Raw genomic sequence first — 20,124 nt, 5'->3', positions numbered from 1 at the left:
TTTGGAAGGTCTGAAAATTGCTGATGGCCTCGCTAGAAAGATTTGTTCTGGGAGGAGGGTAAAGGACCTATTTGTTATTTCTTGGATTTTAGTTTCTATCTGGTCCCAGAAGGGTTTTATTTGTGGGCAGGACCACCAGATATGCACTAGAGAACCTATATATTTGCTACAGCGCCAGCATTTGTTTGAATTTGAGAGCTTGTAGGCAAATAGCCATTCTGGGGATTTATACCAGCGTGTTAGGAGCTTGTAGTGATTTTCTTGTAGTCTAATGCATCTGGAGTGTCCTTGAGCGCTTCCTAAAATAGACTTTACCTCCTTGTCTGATAGGTTTATTTTAAGATCAGTTTCCCAGGACCTAATAAACGCGGGTCTGGATATATCGCGGTGGTCTATGAACTTCCTTTTAAGGATTGACAGTTTTCTACCGTGATTGAGTCTGGCTGCAGCGACTCTCTCAAATTCGGTAGGCGGCCGCGAGGATGGGAATGCTTTATTGAAGTTATCTAGTGTTTTTGTTAGGTGAAGGGTTTGGAGGTGGTTAAGAGGTGGATGGTGGGTTAATGCTAGGAGTTTTTCAATGAGCTGGGGATCTTTAGTGGTCCGATGGAACCACAAGTCATTTATGGTAAGTTTGCCTAGGAGAGACCATAGTTTTTCTGTATGTTTGTCCAGTTTTATGTTTAGTAGCTCCGGGACAAGAGTCAGAGGTAATATAGGAGAGGGGCGAGGAGCCAGCTCTCCTTGAAACGAGTCCCAGATTTCACACGCGCCGCTTATGAGGGGGTCAGTTGAAGCTTTCCTATAAATTTTCCTAGAGGGACACCATAAGTCTTTGAGAAGGGTTGAACCATATGTTGCTTGCGCTAGTGAGCTCACAATAGTGTTTTTTGAGGGGTTGACTAGTTCAAGCCATCTGCTAAGCTGAATGGCCTTGTAATAATGTTCTATGTCGGGAAGGCCTATGCCTCCCTTCTCTCTTCTCAGTGTAAGTAGTTTGTGTGATAAGCGAGGGCGTTTACCATTCCAGAGAAATCTGGAGAAAATGGTCTTAATACACTTGAAGAAAGAGGCTGACAGGCGAATAGGGATCATTTGTAGTTTATATAAGATTTTTGGTACGATGTACGTTTGGATCAAGTTTTTCCTACCAAACCAGGTGAGGAATGGTAAATTGTATGATTTTAGAAGTGTTGCTACCTCATCTAGGAGGGGGGCGAAATTCCTGTTATATAGGTTTTCAAGATTTTTTGTAATGTGTATTCCTAGGTAATCTATATGGGATTTAGCCCAACCAAAGGGGGATGATGACTGCAGTTTACTTACCATTGACGAGGAGAGAGAGATATTTAGTATGATGGATTTTGAAGTATTCACTTTAAAATTTGAGGCTGAGCCATAGACTTGTAATATGTCATTTATTTTACTAAGGCTTTTTTCAGGATTGGTTGTGGTGAATAATATATCATCTGCAAATGCCAAAGTTTTTATTTGGTGATGGTTCAGTTTTATACCTTGCACCTCATCACACTGTCTTACCATCTGAAGTAGGATTTCAATTGAAAGGATAAAAAGAGTAGGGGAAAGGGGGCAGCCCTGTCTTGTTCCATTTGAAATTGTGAAAGGTAAAGAAAATATGTCGTTCGCTTTTATTTTCGCATGGGGGCTCGAATATAAAGAGAAGATGGCTTGAGTTAGGGCGGGGGGGAAATTAAATTTGTCTAATACGGCCCGCATGAAATCCCAATTTACCCTATCAAATGCTTTTTCAGCATCTATTCCTAGCAGTGCCAGGGGTATTTTTTTGTTCTGGGCATATCTAATTATGTGCAGGAGACGTGTTGAATTGTCTTTACCTTCTCGGCCTGTCACAAACCCAGATTGTTCCTCGTTTATCAGACTTGATATTACTGTGTTGATTCTTTTGGAGAGTAATTTAGCCCATATTTTGACGTCTAAATTTAGGAGCGAAATCGGGCGGTAGCTACTACATAAAAGAGGGTCCTTCCCTTCCTTGTGTATAAGAGAGACAAAGGCCTCTTGAGCCTGTCTTGGCAATTGCGCTCCTCTTAGTAAGGCGTTGAAAGAGGATACTAACTGGGGTAGTATTATATCTTGAAACTTTTTATAATACGCCAAAGGGAATCCGTCAGGACCTGGGCTTTTATGTTGTGCAAAGCTATTTAAAACATTTGTTAGTTCGTCAAGAGTTATTGGTTTTGTTAAGTTAGAGGAATCTTCAGCTTTCAGACTTGGTAGGTCTAATGGAGAGAGTAAATCTTTAATTTTTTTCTTTTTGTCCTCTGATTCTTGGTTATCTGTTTTATTTAAGTTGTACAGCTCTGAGTAGAACTCACGGAAGGTCTGGGCTATTTTTTTTGGACAGTTGTGTAGATTTCCTGCTCGATCTGTGATGAGGGGGATATGGGTTTTACTCCTGGCTTTCTTTATCATAGAAGTCATAAGTCTACCTCCTTTATTGCCGTGTGCGTATAGATGATGTTTGAAATAAAGTACTGATTTTGCAAACTTCTTATTCAAGATATCTTTCAACTTTTCTCTAAGTTCCGTTAATTTTGGTTGGGCTTCTTGAGCTTTTTTTTGCTTTGCTATCTGCTCGAGGGAGGAGATTTGCAAGAGTAGGTCATCTATTTCTTTCTGATTGCGTTTTTTTTGGGATGCTCCTAGAGCTATGAATGTGCCTCTGATGACTGCCTTGTGTGTCTCCCAAATCAAAGGTTGCTTTTCTGGAGTCTGGGTGTTTTCCTTAAAAAAGAATTCTAAATTTTTAGCTATTGTTTCGGCTATTTCTTGGTTCTCTAAAAGAGATTCATTCAATCTCCAAGACCAGTTTTTATGAAATGCGCTCGGTTTGACGAGGGAGACTGTTACAGGTGCATGATCAGAGATTGTTATATTACCTATTTTTGGGTTCTTTATTTGGTGTAATAGAGAGGAGGTGACAAAGATGTAGTCTATTCTTTGGTGGGATTTGTGTACTTGGGAGTAAAATGAATAGTCTTTGACTGTTGGGTTGAGAGTTCTCCAAACGTCTATAACCTGTAGTTCCTGAAGTGTACCAAGCAACCTCTTCCTCGCCTTCTGAGGTATCTGAGATTTTCCCGAGGATGAGTCGAGAGAAGGGTTAATAGTTAGGTTTAGGTCAGCTCCTATTATTATTTTGCCCTCTGCGAACAATTTAAGTTTATTTAAGGCTTCTAAAAGCCACAGAATTTGGCCCTGGTTGGGGGCGTAAAGGTTTGCTAGGGTGTATGTTTCTGAATGTATTTTGCCCTTTAGAAAGAGCATTCTTCCCTCTGTATCAGAGAGTGTATTTTCAAGAATAAATGGTACAGATTGATGGAGCGCTATGGCAACTCCTTTTGAGGCGCTTGAGGGGTGGCTGTTAAAGTGCCATTTATCGAAAGGTCTTTTGGGGAATTTTGGGGAATTTTCACCTTTAATGTGTGTCTCCTGGAGGAAAATTATTGACGAGTTTAATTTTTTAAGAAGCCACGTTATCCTGCTTCTTTTTTGGGGTGCATTTATCCCCTTAGCGTTTAGGGTAGTAATTACAAATTCTTCCGCCATTTGCGGTCGGGGTGTATATTTGCGTGCTATTGTAGAGTTTACCAGAGGTGATCAGATGCACGGGATAAAGGACGTAGGATAGGTTCCGGTTAGTAGGAAAGTGGGAGGGAGGAGGGAAGGTACAAAAAGTAAACGAAAACTAGTAAAAGGTCCTGGGACTAAGTCCTGGGAAAAGTGTTAATTCTTCTCAGATCCGCAAGAAGAGGATGCAAGTCTGAGAATAGAATGTATTGTAGGAATAGTGTGCCCCACTCAAAGCAGTGGGATTATGTTATCAAGTTTCAATTTTTCTTAACATAAAAAACTCTAATATAACTCTAACTGTCAGCGAGAGTGCGACGCCTGACAAGTCTTGCCAAACAGCCAACAGGTCTGAAGTGTGAGCGGCAGGCGATCGCCCCACCCCGCGCCCCCCAGGAGGGGAGGCAGGGGGGGGGAGAGAGCAGCCACACCAGATGACAAGGAAGAAAACAATACGTCGATCAAACGCCCAACACCCAGCCACCCAGGGCGGCCGAGGGGCCACGCCCACCACGGGAGACAAGGTGTCCCCAGCGCAGGCCCAAACCCCCCGGCCCCCCAGGGAAGCAGAGCAGCAAGCGAGACCACCAAGTGATCTGAACACAACTGCCACCCACATGTCCACAGGCGCCATGTGTCCACGGCGCCAGAGAGGGCGCTGCGGGAGGCAGTTCAATCTAAAACAGGTGATGAGTTACTGTGGTACTTATCAGCAGAGGAACCAATATCCCACCACGGCTGCGTCTTCTCTTCAATAAGTAAGTCCAACTCCTTGCGCAAGCAGGTCGAAGATATCTTCTGCTGTGGGGAGACATCCTTGAAAGCAAGCGGAAAAGGGGACGGGAGTAAAAAAAGGGGGGTAACGAAGGTGCGATGAAGAGCAGAAAGAGATAGTTAGGATCGCCCGATCCTCCGCTGGTGGGACAACCTTCGGCCGCCAGGCCTAACCTGAACTGGTCCTCATGCTGATCTATCAAAACTCTGGTGTCCGTGGACGACTATTCATCCTGCAGCTTGGGAGTCTCCAAGAGCCGAGACTGCTGAAAATCGAGTCTTGCTCTAGATCTTCTGTTCTTAGGTGACTTAGAGCGGGAGACCTCCTTCCATGGGGTTTGTTTCTCTAATTTTTTGGCGCCCTCTTTTTCCCCCAGAGGCATCCATGAGGGTATCTGTATTGGTGCGGTATCTAGTGCACTCCAAGCTCTTTCCAGATCTGCTGGAGTATGAATAGTAATGCGTTTGCCGTCTTTTTGAATTGCCAAGCCAAAGGGGAAGAGCCATGAATATTTCAAATTTTTAGCTCTGAGAATCTCGAGGAGGGGTTTCAATTGCCTTCTCTTTGCTAGGGTGGAAGGGGCCAAGTCTTGGTAGAGTTGGATGATGGCGTCTTGGTACTGTACTTCATCCCTATCTCTAGAGGCTGTTAGTATTGCTTGTGTGTCGACAAAAGAAAGTAAGCCACAGATTATATCCCTGGGGGGATCGCCAGATTTCGGCTTGGGTCTAAGAGTTCTATGAATTCTCTCAATCGTGATCTGCCTGGCGCGCTCTTCGCCCAATAGGTCAGTGAATATAGTTGCTGCCATACTTCTTAAGGCCTCAGGGAGAACAGACTCTGGAATATTCTTGAATCTAATGTTCCGTCTGCGACTTCTGTTTTCTTGGTCCTCAATGAGGACCAAAGCTCTATCTATCTGGTCTCTCTGTGTGTCTACTTGGTCAGTCAGATCGTTCGACTGTGCGATAAGATCAGTGCAGGTGTTCTCCAGATCCTCTACTCTGTTGCCGATTTGTTGTATTTCTGTTTTTATTTCGGTCAGTTCTTTTAGGATAGGTTGGAGCGCTTGTGCCAGAGCCTTTTTAAGAAAGTTCTTGGTTATACCTGATCTATGGGCGCTGCTTAAATCTGTATCGTCTTCGCTATCTGAGTCTGATGCAGAGCCGTTCTCGTCTTCTGCTACTGGCGGAGGGTTTTTCTTAGAGGTACTCGCAGGAGAATGAGCGCTCTTCCTCTTTAAAAAGCGCTGCATGTCAGGTTGGTTTTTAGATAACGTCTGCTGACTGGAGGCGGATATCGCTTTTTCTTTCGCCGTCTTGACCATCTTGCATATAGTTAAGGGCTAAAGCCTTTACGTGGGGCACAAATCTGGAGCGTGTTTTACAGCATCGGTGTTCTGTAGTCTCCCCTTTTTTTTTTTTTTTTTTTTTTTTTTTTTAGGGAGAGTATTTTGTTATGTTATTCTTTCCTGCAAGGGTGTGAGGCAGGAAGTGGGAGCTGGAGAACTTAGGTGGTGGTGGGGGGGGGGACGTGGGTCACCACTGTTGGGTTAAGAGAGTCTGTGCAGACCAAAGCAGAGAGCAGGGGAAAGCTGTATACGCTGTAAGTTGCACTCCCTATGCTTATTGCTGCTTAGATGGTCGTTTTGGCTCTCAGCCAAAGGTCTGCCTGGTCTGTCGGTGGATGTTAGCTCTCCCCAGGAAAGGCACTCGCCTCCTTTATTGATATGGAGAGAGGAGCAGGGACTTCTATCACTTTAGGTACTCCTGGGTGACTATCCCGAATGTTTCTGTGCGGGGTGTATATGCAGGCTTACCGCTCGGCTCCGGTGTCCTCCGCTATGTCGGGACCCTCCGGTCCTTCTTGTCTGCCTCTTCCAGCACCGCCGCAGCGTGCAGCAGCACGGGGAAGAGTACTGGATTGAGGGGTACTCCGGATGCTTCAGGCCGAGCACGGCCCGCTCGCGCTCTTTTGTAGCCGAAAATTTAGTCCCCGGTTCCGGCCGGATATGTAGGCCTCACCTGCCGCTTCCTATTTAACTCACAGCGGAGTCTCCGTTTCGGTCCCGCTTCTTCCTCCAACACCGGGAGGCCTTCTTCTTAGCAGAGGAGCCTTGGGTGAGTGGAGAAGGTGTTTAAAAACACCCGTTTTGGCAGATCTCCGACGAGCTCGCTCGCAGTGCGACTTCCCGCTCCAGAGGTTAGGCCACGCCCCCAAACCCGTAAAATTTAATGTGAAATATTGAGAATTGGTACTGCACCTAATTTATACCCTTAACGACCCCCCATACACCTTTTTACAGCAGCCGTTAAGGAGCCTTACTCGAATGCATACGCCTTTTCATGGTGCTGCAACAAAAGCCTGGCATGAGTCTCCCGTGCCATGGGAAGCAGGTGACAGCACTAGCAACCATCGATTCTCGCTATTAAACCCTTTACATGCTGTTGTCAATATAACCATGCCATGTAAAGGTCTGAAAAACGGAGAGAGATTCCTCTATCACCAATCAAACCCCTGTAATGTGATTGCAGGGTTGCTATGGCACCTGGAGGCTTGAATATGATTTCTGGGTCTTATGAGGCTTAGCCCCAGGCTGAGCTTCATAAGCTATATAATGCATTGCATTATATAGAGTTGAATTTAATGAATGGCAAAGCGCTGCCTGTGATTGGTTGAGCACTGTGACCAATCACAGGCAGCTCTCAGATGTCGTTCAATGAATGGCTGAGCGCTGCTATGATTGTCTGAGCGCTCAGCCAATCAGACACAGCCCTTTCAGCAGGGGGGGATTTTAAATCCCGCCAGCTGAAAGGGTTTCAGAGCAAAGCAGGGAGACAAGTGGCTAGACGTGCCTGAGCCCCACTGCAGTGGAGAGGTTAGTATATATATATATATATTTTTTTTTTTTACACATGCCAGGGATGATTTTCAGGGATGGGCTTATATTTTAAAGTCCTTCCCTGAAAATCACTGCAAGGGCTGCCGGCAGCAGCAGCGGTCCTATTAAAAGCAATGGTGCACAGAGCTTCATTCATGCATGTTTTTGCATGTACATGTATGCACGGTTTTGTGTGCACCTATGTACACACATAAACACGCTCATGTGAATGAGGCCTTAATTATACTGCACAGTGAATGGCACTAAAAATAAAAAACATTCTAGAAAAAATGGCTTAAAAGGTGATTAAAATGTTGTGTCCCAAAAAATAGGATTAATGAAAACTAGAGTTCATCCTACAAAAAACAAGACCTCATAGAGCTCCATCAATGGAAAAATACAAATGCTGTGTCTCTTGGTATATGGCAACACAAAAGTAAGTCTTAAAAAAATATACAAGAATAGCAAAACATAGGAAAACTGTATAAACTTGGTAGCACAGGAATTGTGCTAACACAGAGAATAATGCTGTTGATATTTATTCTGCATGCTGAACACCATAAAAATGAAAACTAAAAAACAAATGAACACATTTCTTTTTTTCCCCAATCACCTTAAAAAATTAATAAAAATTATAAAATACATTATGTGCACTCAAAATTGATGTCATTAAAAAACAAGCCCTCATGTAGCTATGTTGATCGAAAAACTTGAGAAATTAGGTGGTTATTAAGGTGCAAACAGGCCTTGTACTAAGTGGTTAATCTATGAAACTACTAATGACCACTTGTCTGTAGTATGTGAGTGAGTGCTTCTGATACTCCATCCCTGGTAACATCGTTGCTCTGCCCCCTGGTGATGCCACTGACGGTCCTACAACATGTATAAAACACAGAGTCTGACCGACAGAAGAACAACACAGTTAGGGTTCTTGGAAAGAAGGCTAAAAATAACACACTGAGAATACAACTAAGGTAACTTTCTGACTTTTGTAAGTAGCATTGAATAATTGAGTTGTGACCCCTTACTTTTCCTAGTTAGGGCTTAGAGAATGCTCGTGCCGAATTTCGGGTTTGTACAACAGCAGGAAGTTATGGAATTTCTCCTTAAGGCCTTAGTCACACGGGCGTTTTATGCCGCGATTTGCGGATCGCATGACGGATGCGCATCCGCAAATCGCGTGACCGGGGCCGAAAAATCGCCCGAAAAAACTGCTCCTAGCCGCTTTTCAATAGAAACAGGCCGGAGCTGTCCAGCGCATTGAATTAAATGGAGCCGGCAATACAGTCGGCTCCATTGAAAGCAATGCGTTGCGGGCGATCTCACGATGAATTGTCGGGAAGGGCTTAAAGGGGTTGTCCCGCGCCGAAGCGGGTTTTTTTTTTTTCAACCCCCCCCCCCGTTCGGCGCGAGACAACCCCGATGCAGGGGTTAAAAAAGAACACCGGACAGCGCTTACCTTAATCCCCGCGCTCCGGTGACTTCTTACTTACCCGGTGAAGATGACCGCCGGGATCTTCTACCTCCGTGGACCGCAGCTCTTCTGTGCGGTCCATTGCCGATTCCAGCCTCCTGATTGGCTGGAATCGGCACGTGATGGGGCGGAGCTACACGGAGCTACACCGAGCCCCATTGAGAAGAGCAGAAGACCCGGACTGCGCAAGCGCGTCTAATTTGGCCATTAGACGGCGAAAATTAGACGGCAACCATGGAGACGAGGACGCCAGCAACGGAACAGGTAAGTGAATAACTTTTGATAACTTCTGTATGGCTCATAATTAATGCACAATGTACATTACAAAGTGCATTAATATGGCCATACAGAAGTGTATAGACCCACTTGCTGCCGCGGGACAACCCCTTTAAATATATAAGCCCTTCCCTGCAATTCATCCAGAAATGTGTAAAAATAAAAAATATATACACTACCGTTCAAAAGTTTGGGGTCACATTGAAATGTCCTTATTTTTGAAGGAAAAGCACTGTACTTTTCAATGAAGATAACTTTAAACTAGTCCTAACTTTAAACAAATGCACTCTATACATTGCTAATGTGGTAAATGACTATTCTAGCTGCAAATGCCTGTTTGTTTGTGCAATATCTACAAAGGTGAATAGAGGCCCATTTCCAGCAACTATCACTCCAGTGTTCTAATGGTACAATGTGTTTGCTCATTGGCTCAGAAGGCTAATTGATGATTAGAAAACCCTTGTGCAATCATGTTCACACATCTGAAAACAGTCTAGCTCGTTACAGAAGCTACAAAACTGACCTTCCTGTGAGCAGATTGAGTTTCTGGAGCATCACATTTGTGGGGTCAATTAAACGCTCAAAATGGCCAGAAAAAGAGAACTTTCATCTGAAACTCGACAGTCTATTCTTGTTCTTAGAAATGAAGGCTATTCCATGCGAGAAATTGCTAAGAAATTGAAGATTTCCTACAACGGTGTGTACTACTCCCTTCAGAGGACAGCACAAACAGGCTCTAACCAGAGTAGAAAAAGAAGTGGGAGGCCGTGTTGCACAACTAAGCAAGAAGATAAGCACATTAGAGTCTCTAGTTTGAGAAACAGACGCCTCACAGGTACCCAACTGGCATCTTCATTAAATAGTACCCACAAAACACCAGTGTCAACATCTACAGTGAAGAGGCGGCTGCGGGATTTTGGGCTTCAGGGCAGAGTGGCAAAGAAAAAGCCATATCTGAGACTGGCCAATAAAAGAAAAAGATTAAGATGGGCAAAAGAACACAGACATTGGACAGAGGAAGACTGGAAAAAAGTGTTGTGGACGGATGAATCCAAGTTTGAGGTGTTTGGATCACAAAGAAGAATGTTTGTGAGACGCAGAACAAATGAAAAGATGCTGGAAGAATGCCTGACGCCATCTGTTAAGCATGGTGGAGGTAATGTGATGGTCTGGGGTTGCTTTGGTGCTGGTAAGGTGGGAGATTTGTACAGGGTAAAAGGGATTCTGAATAAGGAAGGCTATCACTCCATTTTGCAACGCCATGCCATACCCAGTGGACAGCGCTTGATTGGAACCAATTTCATCCTACAACAGGACAATGACCCTAAACACACCTCCAAATTGTGCAAGAACTATTTACAGCAGAAGCAGGCAGCTGGTATTCTATCGGTAATGGAGTGGCCAGCGCAGTCACCAGATCTGAACCCCATTGAGCTGTTGTGGGAGCAGCTTGACCGTATGGTACGCCAGAAGTGCCCATCCAACCAATCCAACTTGTGGGAGATGCTTCTAGAAGCGTGGGGTGCAATTTTACAAGCTTACCTCAACAAATTAACAGCTAGAATGTCAAAGATGTGCAATGCTGTAATTGCTGCAAAAGGAGGATTCTTTGACGAAAGCAAAGTTTGATGTAAAAACAATGTTATTTCAAATACAAATCATTATTTCTAACCTTGTCAATGTCTTGACTCTATTTTCTATTCATTTCACAACGCATGGTGGTGAATAAGTGTGACTTTTCATGGAAAACACAAAATTGTTTGGGTGACCCCAAACTTTTGAACGGTAGTGTATATACTCACCTTGTCCCGGCAGACGGAGTTCAGCGCGGCCTGCCGGCAGTTCTCCTGAACTGCTCTCTGTAGTATTCAGCAGCCGGGGATTTAAAATGCCCGCCTGCTGAATGAACTGCCTCTGATTGGTCACAGCCTGACAAATCAGAGGCAGCTCTCACGCACACCCATTCATGAATTCATGAATGGGTGTGAGTGAGAGCTGCCCCGATTGGTCCCTGCACTGAGCCAATCAACGGCAATCTGAAATACTACATGAAACAGTACAGAATTCTGAAGAAATTCTTGAAGGGGTTGTCTGATTTGTACTCTATAAATCTATCTTTTTCAACAGGCTGTGTAAAATTAGATCTCTCTGGTCCCCTGAAGGTACCCTCTAGTTAGCAGAAGTTGGATATTCAAGGGGACCACTGTGTTGGTTGAACCTGTGTTTCAATAACAACGATTGCTATGGAACACAATTCCTCCAATTACTGGAGGACATATAATCCATGCAACATGTTGGCAAATTATATCAGCCAAATAGCACTCAACCTTGTTGAGAGTGTGCCAAGTCAACTTAAAGTCACTGAAGACTAGGGGAGAACAGTTGTTAAAAAAGGTATGTGACATGGCTCAAACCTGGGACTAGTGATGCCAGACCCTTCTGAAAGCATTACCACCACATCCCTCCAGCACTCTACCAAGAAGCCACAATGCTGTTAAAGCACATGCTGGATAATAACATTATTTCAGCAGATTAAGAGCCAGTGAGCCTTACCAGGTGTGCTAATGAAGGAAAAAGATGGCAGCCTACAGTTTTGGCAAAACACAAGTACTGCGTCAGAGATGTAAGCAAACTACTTTTCTACCCTAGATCTAGCAAATAGTTTCTGACAAGTAGTTGTTGCTAAGAAAAATCAAGAGAAGATGGCCTACATAAGTTACATAGGACGGTTAAAAGTCTTGCATATGCCTTTTGGCCTCAAATTTTAGATATGATGGAACTATGCCTAGGAGAGTTAAACTTTGAATGTCTGCCAATCTACCTGGATGACATCATTATCTTCTGAGCCACCTTCTTGGAACACCTATAGAGATTGGATCTAGTGTTGCGTTGGCTGAAAAAGCATGACTTAAATTTGAAAATGCACAAGCTTCTCTTATTCAAGAAGAGCATTGAATATTTATAGTATGTAGTCACCAGAAATGGAGTCCAGCTAATAAACTCTAATGTAAGGACAGTGCAGTAATGGCGTACCCCAAACACAGTTGTGGAGCTCCAGCCCTTCTTGGACCTGCAGCAGGAGATTAAGAAAGAGTTCGCTAAAGTGGTCAAACCGCTATATGCTTTATTGAACAGAGGCAAAAAATCAAGAGGAATGCCTTGAAGTGTGGCTATGAGGAGGAGTTCCACAAGCTAAAAAGACATGTAAACCCTTTGTCTGGATAACATTAAAGGTCAAAGGTTAAGGCCATGTGAGCATTCTATAAAATGAAGCACTTTGGCTGCTACATCAAGACGTTCTTACAAGTAGCATGGCAAAGAAAACATAAATAATATTTTATAACAGGAGACAAGGTTATAGGTAAAGAGCAAAAATAAATGTGACAATTTGGAGTGAAAACAGTGTGAACTTATTTTGAACTGTTGTACTCACTGTGCTGTCCCAGCTTGAAGAAACAAGCTGTAAAAGTAATGTTACAGATCACAGTGGGTTTTGATCTCTACTTTATACTTTGCAAAGCTAGCCACAGAGTCTTAACAAGAGTCATGATTAGGAACCAGCGGAAATGCTGAACCTGTTCATCAAGCCTGTCTATGAATACATATTAAAAAAATTAAGATAAAGAACACATTTCTCGATAATTTGTAAAAGTAGGAAATATACTGGTTAATTATACTAAAAAACATAACTGTTTCTAATGCCAACCTATAAACCATTCACTCTGACATATTTTTTATTCTCAACCATATTTTTTTTACCAATTTTGTCAAAAGTGGTATTACATCTTAAGACAACGATCGAATCCCAAAGATGACAGTGTGAGCAAAACCTAAAAGTGAATGCCTACCCTTGAATACCATTTTTTGCTTTTTGAATCTAAATAGATCTGGGATGATTCATTTCTTAAGAAATCTTTATAGTGGATAGAATTTCATATTCATGACACAAAGTTTCAAACTTTTAGCACAGAATGTTGGACCTAAAAACAACATGGTATTGAAAAGTGGATATTCACTTACCTACAATAACTAATTGTAACTTTATGCCAGAACTACATGCCCATTTAGACACAACGTTTATCACTCAAAATTCGCTCAAAGTCGTCTTTTGAGTGATAACCGTTGTGTCTAAATGCACGGCTATTGTGCAGTTTTCATGCACAATTCGTTCCTCACTCAATTCTTGTTTTCTTGAATTTAGTGATGAACTTTTATCAGCGCTGCAGGCTGTTATCACAGTCAGCAGCGTTGATAAGATTCTTTCAGCTCATGTACCACTGGTAGTTCACAGCAGGACACGAGCGGTGAGCGCAGAGAATAATACAGCGGTTTGCTTATGCAGAACAGCTGTATTGTTCACCGAGTGATAGCGGCGGTGTCCCACATTGCCTGCATAGCTCTTTAGTAGCTACTCAGTTACTATAGACTATGCAAAGATGATCACTCAAAACTGTCACTCAATCTGTCATTTGAGCAACTCTTAAAGGGGTTGTCCCGAGGCAGCAAGTGGGTCTATACACTTCTGTATGGCCATAATAATGCACTTTGTAATGTACATTGTGCATTAATTATGAGCCATACAGAAGTTATAAAAAGTTTTTTACTTACCTGCTCCGTTGCTAGCGTCCTCGTTCCCATGGAGCCGACTAATTTTTGGCCTCCGATGGCCAAATTAGCCGCGCTTGCGCAGTCCGGGTCTTCAGCAGTCTTCTATGGAGCCGCTCGTGCCAGAGAGCGGCTCCGTGTAGCTCCGCCCCGTCACGTGCCGATTCCAGCCAATCAGGAGGCTGGAATCGGCAGTGGACCGCACAGAAGAGCTGCGGTCCACGAAGACGGAGGATCCCGGCGGCCATCTTCAGCGGTAAGTATTGAAGTCACCGGACCGCCGGGATTCAGGTAAGCGCTGTGCGGGTGGTTTTTTTAACCCCTGCATCGGGGTTGTCTCGCGCCGAACGGGGGGGGGGTTTAAAAAAAAAAAAACCCGTTTCGGCGCGGGACATCTCCTTTAAGCAATCATCTATCAGTGTAAATGGGGTCTTACTATGCTTATAGAATTTAATGATGCTAGTAGAGATTTGCACGAATAATAGTTGGAAGCATTGCAAGATTGTTGTGGTTTACAACAATAATGAACAGTTGTTTCATGAGCCTGATGCTAGTTGTTCATTTGCACCTTATAATAACAAAAGGTACAAATCAACTAGCATCACTAATCACTGCAGTAATCCATATTTTTTTGTACAAGTTTAAATAAAGGTAATTCTACCTGGGTTGATAATCGCCCGAGTGATCCCTTAAAAGAGCGATTACAGGCGACTGAACTTGATAAACTAACTAAACCACTGACAGATATATTAAAACTTGTGTAAAGGAAACGTAGATCACTCATTGCAATCAATGTTACTTATTTCATTTTTTTCAACTGAAAGGCAAAATCCGACAGTTTACCATAGGCAAGTTGAAAGTAATAGTTAAAGCTGTTGAGTACTACTTCAAGGAATTAGGTACTCATCAGGCAAAATTATGGGACTAAATCCATATTCCACTCTGAATAATCACTTTATGTAACTTCAATTGTTACTTGCATTAGCAATGTGTGATGAGTGATGAATATACAATGATAGAATGTGTTATCTGTCATATGCATGATATGGCTGCAGACTGTACTGTCATAAAATGGGGCAGTCGCTATATGTCTGTTCGCAGACATCTATCACTGGGTCAGGACAATCAGTTTGTTCATAATGAAAACCTTTACTGAGGTATGAATAGGAGTTTCTAAGAAGTGGGATTTTTTCACGGTAATAAGGTTAATATCCCGGCTTAGCATCTTATTGGTATAACATGACAAACAAATAATGAAAAAAAGATCATTCTTTTTTGTGTCCATTAAGAGGGAATGTGTCTTCAGATAGAAAGATACCCATTATACAAACTAGTTTATGTTAAGTATGTTTTTTTCACAATTTTTGGTGTTTTTTTTATTTTCAATATCATGTTCTATATTTAACCGCATAAGAATCAAGCACTGTAAATTTACGGCACTTAGTCCCAGGCTTTAATATCTACCATCGATAGTAAAAACATAATGCAGGATTAAAGCTCCTGCTTCTGTAATATAGCAAGAGCAAGTCAAGTCTTTGGTTGTTAGTCACAGCTGAGGACTCGGTGAAAAAGGCAGATGTGTTTTTTAACCACTTCTGCCTTCTTTACAGGCTACATAGCACTCAATGAGTACTTCCACTATTCACTCTGGAGATCATGTGACCACTGGGTGATCCTTGCCATAGCAGAGTTGCAGGGTCTTAGCATACCCAGATCAGCTCTGTTAATAACTAGTGTCCCTATGGGGGGATATTTTCCCTTGCAACTGGGGCTCTTATGGATGTTTCAGCTACAGTGAAAAAGTATGAAAAAAAAAAAAAACAATGTGAATGAACCCCAGAAGATTAATATGATGTCATGGGAGGCATAAATGTTAAAAAAAATTGTTAAAAAACAACTTGAGAAAAATCATTTAAAAAAAACCCCACATGTATATATATACAAATGAAACCAAGCCACGACTGATGCCAACCTGAGTTGTCTCAGTATGTGCTCTATAATCTGAAGCAAATTATATATCAAAACGTCCAAAAGTAGACCTATATGTCACGCAGAATCGCAGCAGAAATAATTCTGGTTGCTGAAGAAAAAAAATAGGGTAGTAAAACCACCACATGGGTAAAATCCCTAAAAAGTGCCTGTTCCTGAAGGACCAATACACCCTGGTCCTTAAGGGGTTAATCCAAAAATCATGCATACTTCACACTGAACAATAAGTCTAATAAAAGGCTGTCACTTCATGTTCTGTAGAGAAAACTTTAAAGCAGTCATCTCATTATCATCACAGGCAGAATTACACTGAAAGGTAACACTCAAATATAAATAACACAGGATCCACCATTTACAATAGGTGATGGATACAGTTTATCTACTCCTCATCCATTCACAATTATCTCTGCACAGGTCATAGAACATGCCTAGAACAGTGTCCCATAGAAGTCAATGTGTAAGAAGTTTTGAAGCATCTCTAAGTGCTGTTAGCTGCAGCGCAGTCATGTACAGATAATAGCATAGAAAATCTATAATAATATAAAAAAAACAAATTAGAAAAATGGAATATGCTTCACTATGTAGTTCTAATGAGTAAAATAATAAAGGCGAGACTTTCCTTTTTAAGGGGTATTCCCATCTCAGACTTTTATGTCATATCCCCGAGATATGCCATAAACTCAGTCCCTACTCTGGGCCCTTCACCTATCTCTAGGTATGGCCACCAATGCACCCCCAGCCTGATAGTACGAGATGTCCAGGAGTTTAAGACTGTAGAAACAGGCAAGCGGGCTTCACTATACTGCTTCTATAACTCTAATAGAAGTCAGTGGGAATTGCACAAACATTATAGCGGGCTATGTTGTTTACTTAACTCCCATTGACTTCGTATAAGAGTTAAAGAAATAGTGTAAGCCAGCTGTGCTCAACTGTTTCCATCCTCTTGGCCACCCAGCCACCTGCCCACCTCATTAAGAGCAGTGTTCACATAGCTGTCATGTTTGGATGAGATGGGAACACCCCCTTAAAAGCCAGACATATTCTTCATAAATATATGAATTATATTATTGTTAGAAGCACTTGGGGCTCTTCTTTGGTCGAAAGGTTAACTCTAAAACATTATCACTAACCTTTACTATGAAGAGTTCACTTCTGCATCTAGACCATTCCGGGCTGTATATTCTGCACTCCTCTTCCAGCCTCCAGGTCACATGACTAGCACTCTGACCTCATTCTGTGTCCTGCAGTTAATAAGTGCTTCTTTAATTATTGACATAAAGGGTTTTTGTAGTTTTTTTCCCCTTTTGTTTGCTTCTTTCCTTACACAAATTTCCTGTAATGTTCAGGTTTTTTCCAACATAGAGGCTAAAGTTTAGCTGCTGATGAAATAATTGTACAAACCTAACACATTGGTTGCACATAATTTGTGCATGATGACTGCCTAGAATACATCCGGAGTTTTCTATTATTTACTATATTATTTTTTCAATGAGTGAAATGACTGCCTTGTGTTGAATTTGAGATTTGCATTCTAGCTTTATATTTCTCTTGAGTATGAAATAGCCTTTGCTGGCAGTCCCTTAACCCCGAACCTTGTTAAGCACAGTTTGCATCCTGTGGGCCCAATGCTCTGATTGCCTTCCTAGGAGGAGGTTCATTGCTTTTTCCATCCGGTATTATTATAGAAGTTCTAATTATATCTATTACGCTGTTCAGTTCCACAGTGGATTGATGACAAAATGGTGAAAATGGTAAAAACTATAGGGTCTCTAAATTGAACAACGAAGTGATGGCCAAACTAGAGTAATTTGTAAGATTAAATCTAAGCCACCAAGAGTGTTACAGTAACAAGATAAAATGAAGATGGTACCAATTTTGTGTCATTGTTCTGGCCACAGGAAGCAAACTCTCCTCTGGGAACCAGTAGTGCAGTAGCTGAAAAGTTTTGAGACCTTTCATCAGGAGAGAATAACTTTCAATGATCGAAAAGCAGAAGTACAACATTTTCTATTTTCTTGTCTTTTTTTTAAAAGTGGTGAATATGTGCATATGTATATTGAGGACGTAGAATATATGTCATTTGACAATTAACTAAAATTGAACACAAGCTGTTCCTCAAATTGTTTAAACCCTTCTCAGATTTTGTTTTTATTTTTAATATTTTATTACCGAGCTTTATCCCAGCCAGAATATAGTACAAAAAGGGAGCAAGGAGAAAGAGACTCATTATTTTTAGATGGCTTCACTTATTCCACAGGGATCCTATAGATCCTTCTTAGCAGCAGCTCATTCCAGCAATGATTAAGTGGGAAATACACAGCATCTCAAAGGTCAAACCTATAATCAGCTGCCCTGAGGGCTAGACATAGAAAACTTCTTAATCCAAGTTGACTTTATTGAAAATCTATAACAAGTTGCAGAAGGCACAAGTTATTATCTTACACATATACTCAAGCAATTAAAGTTTTAGCAGCATCTTTTGATAGCACTCGAGCTCGGGAAAAAAATTATTATATAAAGTGACTTTATAGCTGCTATAACAATTTGTAGCTTTATGACTCATTAATTAGTTTTCCATTGCTACACTTGTTTAATGGAAGAGTAATAGTGCAAATTGAAATCAGTCTATAATGGAAGAAATTCTGCATCACTTTAATACATGATCAGATTTTTACATTTAAATGCAGTGGTTTCTAAATTGTTGCGTTTCACAGGTAGGCAGATCATGCTGGGAATTGTAGTTTACCAATAGTAAACTGCCACAGTTTGCAGAGCAGTGACCAACTAGTTTAAGATTAATCAGCATTTTCTGTAAATTGTAACTAATCCCTGACAGATGTGATTTATTTAAGTACATAGAAACAGCTTAATACAATTCTTGCCAGCTCTAAAGTCTACTCATAAGTATTTCAATTACATTGACACATTGTAACCAACTCAGTCTCCACTGCCAATATCAAATGCTAGCAATGCATGCACCATATTGTTTTGCAGAGGCTGGGGTGAAATATCACATGGACCAGAATAGATTTTTTTAGGTTTCCGATAGCTATGGTATACACAGCACATCATATCATGGTGGGAGGCTCGGCTGAATAAAGGGATTTCTCAATGTATAGGAGACTGCCCAGTGGGAAAATTAGTCTCTGGGCTGAGCTGGTATGTTAGAGCTTGACAGATGGAAGAGTTGGTATGCATCTGAGTAAGTAAACTAATATGTGAGTGGGTGGTTGGCAAGCAAGTTAATTAGAGATGAGCGAGCATAGTCGTCCGAGCTTGATGCTCGTTCGAGTATTAGGGTGCTCGAGATGCTCGTTACTCGAGACGAGCACCACGCGGTGCTCGTCTCGATTAAACGGGCACTGACCATTGAATTCAATGGAGTCGGCAATACAGCCGGCTCCATTAAAAGCAATGGGCTGCCGGCTAGCGTGGGATGAATTTTCGAGAAGGGCTTAAAAATATAAGCCCTTACCTGAAAATCATCCTAAAATGTGTAAAAAGTAAAAAAATATATATATACTCACCTTGTCCCGGCAGAACGATGTTAGCCCATTGAATTCAATGGAGCCGGCAATAAAGCCGGTTCCATTGAAAGCAATGGGCTGCCGGCGATCACACAATGAATTTTCGGGAAGGGCTTAAATATATAAGCCCTTCCCTGCAATTCATCCAGAAATGTGTAAAAATAAAAAATATATATATACTCACCTGGTCCCGGCAGACGGAGTTCAGCTGCGGCCAGCTGGCAGTTCTCCCGAACTGCTCTGAACAGCTGTGAGAAGTATTCAGCAGCCGGGGATTTAAAATCCCCGCCTGCTGAATGAGCTGCCTCTAATTGGTCACAGCCTGACCAATCAGAGGCAGATCTCACTCACACCCATTCATGAATTCATGAATGGGTGAGTGAATGCTGCCTCTGATTGGCTCATCGCAGCTCTCAGCTGAATGACAGCAGTTCAGCACCACAGTGCAGGGGGACAGCAGGAGAAGACGCGGCTGTGCCCCGGCAGCTGAAGGGCGGTATCTATTTTTTTTTGTTTTTTAAATCACTTTTAATTCATTTCCAGGGAATGGCTTATATGTAAAGCCCTTCCCTGAAAAAGAATTCAGGTGTGCCAGCAGACCATTGTCTTCAATGGAATCGCCGGCAGCAGCAGCGGCTCCATTGAAGAGAATGCCTGCATTTTTATTCTTTTTTACACTTAAATCTTTCTTTTTCAGATGAGGGCTTATATTTTTAAGCCCTACCCGAAAATTCATCCCGCGCTCGCCGGCAGCATATTGCTTTCAATGGAGCTGGCTGTATTGCCGGCTCCATTGAATTCAATGAGCTAACATCGTTCTTCTCTGCCACAGTTGTTACAGCTGTGGAAGAGGAGAACGATCGTTATGCTGATGGGGGGGGGTCTCACTCTTGCCACTATTGTGGCTTACTAGTGAGACCTCGGAGCCCGAAATGCAGCCCTGCATGTTGCTCCTCGCCTGCCCTATCCATTTCTGTGTTTTTTA

This window comes from Eleutherodactylus coqui, chromosome 5 (genome assembly GCF_035609145.1).
Source record: "Eleutherodactylus coqui strain aEleCoq1 chromosome 5, aEleCoq1.hap1, whole genome shotgun sequence".
NCBI classification, from domain to species: Eukaryota; Metazoa; Chordata; class Amphibia; order Anura; family Eleutherodactylidae; genus Eleutherodactylus; species Eleutherodactylus coqui.
Note: the sequence above shows the minus strand (reverse complement) of the source record.